The sequence below is a fragment of the Chlamydotis macqueenii genome, chromosome Z (assembly GCF_036417535.1).
Source record: "Chlamydotis macqueenii isolate bChlMac1 chromosome Z, bChlMac1.mat, whole genome shotgun sequence".
Taxonomy (NCBI): Eukaryota; Metazoa; Chordata; class Aves; order Otidiformes; family Otididae; genus Chlamydotis; species Chlamydotis macqueenii.
In genome coordinates this window covers 48817993-48824426 of record NC_141593.1, presented here as the reverse complement: position 1 = coordinate 48824426, position 6434 = coordinate 48817993, and positions in this window count along the sequence as shown.

Below are 6434 nucleotides of genomic sequence, written 5' to 3'. Positions count from 1 at the left end.
TCAATCAGCTTTCTCCAAGGTCCCACAAGAACTCTACAGAAAGGACCAGGTTCTTCTGCTCCTGTTTTCCCCAGTATTTCACTTTGTTTCACTGTGATGGGGTAGTTAATTTTCTTATCATCTTGCCTCCCTAGTGATCTTGTTACATGAATCTGGCACCTAATACACTGCTACTTCTAGAGAAAAAGTAAGGGAGTCACCAGTGAGGACCTATGAGATCTTCAGTTTTAAACTGTAATCTAGCATACGAAATCTAGTAAGAATAATGATTCCAGACAGTCTAGTGAATGACTCCAGGATTCTACTATAATTAATATTAAGTTATTGAGCTCATCTAAAACTAATCTATTCTTCTTTCAACTGTTTAGTAAAACTACTAAGACTTTTGAAAAGGATTATAATCTGGAGCAGCATTTGGTAATACTGCTCAGTCAGACTCCTCATGCAACATACACCAGAAGTTTCTCAAGGCCTTTCTGAGTAACAAAAACTCCTGTCTAGCTTTATGCTGTGCCTTGTAACGCTGCAGCAGAGAGAAAAAGTTAGAGATGTGGAATGGAGTTCTGGTTCCAGGGGCCTGCTGGCTTGTGTAAGGTACCCTGCAATAGGCTCGAGTCAAAGACAATTGGCAGCAGTGACATATTTGGTATTTGTAGTTAGGGGAAAAAGATACTTCCCTAGAGTTTAGACTGAAAAATATTGGTATGTAGGAACACAATATTTTTCCAAGACATGGTATCTTCCAAGGCATGTGCGATTTTAAGCTATTTGCCAGCCTGAGTCCAGGAAAGTATAGTCAGATTAGCACTTCAACATGTGAGTGGAACTTAAGAATTTGTTTATAGATATGCTTAAATGATATCTTCAGTTAAGCAGATATATATTCATTCAAGAATATATTTAAATGCCTTTTTGAAATAGGATGTTATGAATAATACTGTTTGGTTTATAGCACTTGTATTTTGTCTATTGAAAGTCATACACTTCCTAGATTTTTCTTTGTCTTCTCTTAACTTTATTTTCACTGATTATTCTCTCTACTCAGAAGCAACATCTTGTTAAATTGGATGTGCCACAGCTTGAAGATACCATGTGATTTATGTCCTATGACTGAGATAAAGCACTTCCAATGGAGTTCAAAAGGACTGGTTTTGTAGACCTATCTTCATTATGTTAGGTAACAAAAGAAATAAGACATGAGATTGGAAAGATCCTTTTGTGATTTCCAATCCACTGTTTTAAACTGTATTTTTTTTTATACTGACACTGCCTCATTCAGTTTTATCTGTTTTTAACAGTTTCAAAGACAGTGGTTAGCTCTGTCTGTAGGTGGTTTCCTAAAGGTCATTTCTCTGTTTTTCCTCTATCTGGGTGAAAGGCCCTTGCCACATACTTTGGTAGGATTGTCTAGAATCCTTGTTGTTTTATCCCTTAATCTATCTTAGTGTGCTCTCAAGAGCATGTAATAAAATTCAGGTGTTTACTTTGAGAAAGTTCAAAGGGATTTTAGCTTAAAAGCACAAAAAAAAATATGTTTCTTGTATTTGTGTCATAAATATGACCTAGAAGTGCTGGATTATTGTTATGGCATGGATTACAAATTCATGGCACAGATAATGGTAGTTTTACATGCAGAGTACTTTGAAATTAATGTTCATTCCGAAAGCTGGAGACAGTACATTTTGGAACCATTTCATTGGGAGCAGCATGAGGAAGAGAAAACTGAAAATGTGAGAAAAGCTTACTGAGACTTCAGACTCAGCATGTTTCAGAAATTAAGTGTGGTAAAGTTCTTTACTGCAGAAAACGTGTGGTTCCTTTTGAATTCTACCTGCTTCAAAACTCCAGTAATTGTCTGTAAGAGGAGAATGACATAGGAGTTCGGAAACAGTGAGGACATGGGCTGTCTAAGAACCAGTTCAAGTCAAGTGTAAGGTAGAGCCAGACTTACTTGTAGCTTCATAGCTCTTAAGGAAGAACATAGATTTGCAGGATGATTCCTGCCTGTACTTCTTGCAGAGGAATAATTGGACTTTTTGCAGATTGAAATACCACTAGTGCCATTTACAATCTTTTCTTGTGAATGCGGTGGGAATTGTGGCTTCATTGAAACTAACTGGAACAACTGCTCTTTTGCAGTTCAACCCAGTGTTAAGGCATAGGTCCAGCTTCCATCAGATGACCTGAATTTCTTGAAGCATTTATAGTGTAAAGATAGTATTATTAGAATTAATAGCTTGCAGAGAGTTCTTTCTTCTGCTTGTGGGTACAGAAGCAGTTGTTTCTGGATATCATATATCCAGTTTAGTACCCTAGATGACTGCCTTTTCTTTTCATTCTTGAATTATTGTTATTTGTATCATGATGAAAGAATAGAACACATCTGATTTTGTCAGGTATTGTCAGGTATTGTACAAGAAGCAGTGCATTTCCAATAAGGTACAGTTCTTTTCTCTCAGTGTTTCTACATTTATATACTGCTGCATCATTATTTTCTCTGGTGGCCTCTGCCTCTGCACTTGCTGAGTTTGTAATACTTCTTTATATTTGTAAGAACAGTAACAGTTTTCAAACAATATGCCTAAATTCGTATACAACAATTAAATGTCTAATGATGCCTTGGTTTCTGGTTGTTAAGCCACTATAGCCAGAACAATGGGCTTACAGATGTGGTGGTGCTTAGCTTTTCAGAAAATCAAGTCACTTTCATTTTAGTTCTAAATATGAGACCAAGAAACCTGATTTCAACACTCAGTCCCAAAAATGTGGTCAGTGTTTTTCAAAATGGCAACACCCAAAGCTTTTACTATTTTAAAAGTGACTGAATATGAAATTGTACTTAGTATGACCACTCATAAAATGTAATCTCTATTGCAGACTAGAGTCAACTTCACTGGGGCAAGGCCAAAGATCTATTGCAGAGAAGATAATAAAGGATCCAATAAAACTGAGCAACTGAGTATTTCTGCAAAGCTGTTAACTCATTGTTTCATGGATGTTAGCTCTATAAAGAGTTTGTAAAAAGTTTAACAGAGCCAAGTATGTAATTTTCATGACGCACTACATGTTTACAAAGATCAGAATTTTGCTTTTGTAGTTCTCACTTATATTATGGGGTAAATAGAAAGATGCTTTAGTATTAAAAGGTTGTTATTTGCTATATTGTTATGGAAAATGTAACCTACACTGTAGTGGCTTTCAAATAATTGACATTTTCATGGTTTTTAAAGATGTACTACTCACTCACATGCTAATACACCATTTCAAATTGCCTTGGTATCAGCAGTTTTCTGTGTGGTAAGTGTGACTGCAAGTTTTAAAAAGAATTCAAGGAGCATTGTGGAGAGCTGCAAATCATTCTTTGTTGAGATTGAGAGAGTTTGAAGAAACTATTCTACAGAATAGAATTAGTGGGGAAAATGGGTAAGCACAGTCAGCTGGAGAAGGGTTGTGGTGCTTTTTGTAAAGGGAAGTCAGGCCTCACAAATCTATTGGAGGTCTTCAGAAGAGTCAAGAGGTGTAGAGCAGCTGGATGGTAATACTCCTGGTATTCAAATATTCAGCAAAGTCTCCAATCAAAGCCTGGTAAAGCAAGAAATCAATTACAGAATAAGAAGGAATGTCTGTTCTTGGTTAAAGTCCAGAAAACCAAGGATAGAAATAGTCAGTATTCACAGCAATGCAAGCAATTAGTAAAATCTCATGAGTCTCTTTGCTGAGGTCAGTGCCATTCCTTAAATTTGTAATTGCTCTGTGAAACGTCATGATCAATGAGATGACATTGAAGATATTCAGAGAAGTAAAACAAAAAAACAAACTGAAAAACTGCTGGAGAATCTCATACGGTAAAGTGGGTAATAAAATGGCAGGTGTAAACCAGTATAGATAAACTTAAAATAATGCATGTGGGAAAAAATCCTAACTCTGTCCATGGAACAATCTGATGAGGAAGTTGTGACTGAAAGTTCTTTGAAGACATAAGAGCAACAGCCAGGAAAGGGCAAAAAAGCCAATAGAAAATCATTGAGAGTATACCATGCCACTGTACAAATCAGTGGTGATCCCATATTTTGAGTTCTGTGTGCAATTCTGGTCCTCTTGTCAAAAGCTGCATCATTAGAAAAGGTCCAGAAAAGAGTAACAATCATCATCACAGATAAGAAATAGCTTTTTTTTTAAAAAAAAAAAAAAAGATCAACTAAGTAGACTAGAAACCCTCATCCTGGAAAAGAGATGGATGCGAAAGAAATAACAGAGCACTATGTTGAGAAAATCAAAGGAACTAAAAGAGAAATAGTGGAGTAGTTGAAAAGAGGAATATTTTCCCCCAGAAAATTGAGTATAAGCATCAACATAAGCCAGCAGCTAGAAAATTAAAAACAAAAACAAAACCAAAAAGAGTTCAGTAATAATCTAGCTGAAAACACTGTGAAGGCTGAAAGGTTATATGGTTTTCAAACAGCACGTGGGCATATTTCCAGGGAAAATGTCCATTTATGACTGCTATATGAAATCTAAGAAGTGAAGAAATCACCTCTGGCTTAGGAAAACATAACCTACAAATCATGAGTGCCTAGAAGAATATTATGAGGACCAAACACTATATGATCTCTCTGATTTTATACTCTCTCTTTACGCTTACTGCACTTGCTTACCTTTGTAACCTTTATCTTTTAAATCAAGTTTCTGACTTCTCCTGGTTGGCCATTCTTTCTGCCAAGTAGCAGAGACAACTGCTGAACTAGCATCCAAAAATGAGATACTGTAACAGCTGAACAAACCACTTAAATTACAATAGCATGTACTGAATCAACTTTCATATAATTTATTGCACGGTTATACCCATTTCTGCACAACCATTTATTTTACTTTTTTTTTCCTGCTCCAAGCCTCTTCTTCATATTTAAATTTCATGGAATCATAGAATCACAGAATAGTTTGGGTTGGAAAGGACCTTTAAAGGTCATCTAGTCCACCCTCCCTGCAGGGACATCTGCAGATCAGGTTGTTATCCAAGTAAGTCTGATGGTACTGGAACACACAGGAAAAGGCAGTTATAAAAAAAGCCTTGTTCTGCCTGTCTTACATATTTAGGGTATTTCTTTAAGGAGTCTTTCACAATCATTTTCTGCAAAGCTTATATAGTGACTAGTTTAAAGGAATCAGTACTGTATTTATTTTTTTACTGCAAGACCTCTCATCAACAGGATGAATTACAGTTCAGTAGCAAGGTCAATGCAAAACTTATTACCTATTAAAGGTAACTTTTAAATACATAGTATAAAGGAAGGAAACACATAAGGAAAAGTAATCTCTGTTTTTTCCAAGCAGTTCAATTAATAACTACGTATTAGATGTTTAAGCTCAGAGATTGTGACTGGATACATGGATATATATGATTCCATAATTAGTCGATTTTCATCCTGATGGTTGAAAGTGTGTTTAATAAGAATACCATTAATGTTTCTTTACTGATTTTGCAGTAAGCCACCATTTATACCAATTTCCACTGAAGTGACCAGGAGTTTTCTTGTAAAACAAACAATGTAATTTTACTAAGCTTCATGCTAAACTGGCAGGAATTGATCTCTTATTAATTCTCATAGTTACAAAATTACATTACTTCAGTGATGCAATGAAAGCTTGCCAAACTCAAATACATGTTTTAAGAAAGAAAAAAGATACTAAAAAGTGCTTGGTTTCAGCTTAAATACATTTTTCAAAAAACATTTTCCATCGCTTATCGCACTGTGCACCGAAGGCTTTAAAAGTTGAAAGTAAAAATCTTTTTACTTTCTGAACTTTTTAAATGTTTTCTGGAAAAAGTTGTTGCTGTCCAATTTAATGAATGCTTGCATGACCATTTGTATTCAGTTGACATAGAAAAAAATCTTCAAGAGTCTATTTTGGAAAAAAAGTATTGTATACATTTACAGAAAATTTTCAACAAGGATGATTAGAAATTGTGAGGGAAAAAAAATACTATTAAGAATCACTAAAAAAACCCTCAGAATCCAATCCAAGTGACTAGTATTAAGTACAGACTAAGGGGTTCAAGAGTTGAGTGATCTATTTAAGAAATTTTGCTAGTACTGAAAATTTAGCTTCAGCTTCTCGAAGAATAAATGTAGTGGGTTAACGCTAACCCTAACCCTAAACCTTAACCCTAATCCTAACTCTAATGTCACCAACTCTAACCTTAACCTTAAACCCTAAAACTAGTCCTAAAACTGATGGGTTAATCCTAATCCTAAACATAACTTTAACACTACACCTAACCCTACTGTGACTAACCCTAACCCTAAAGTCAGTAAAACAAACCTTAAGCCTAACCCTAAAAGGTTTGTGTTAACTCTAAAACCTAACCGAAACCCTAACCCTACTGGGTTAACCCTAACCCTAAACCTAACATCTAACCCTAACCCTAATTCTAA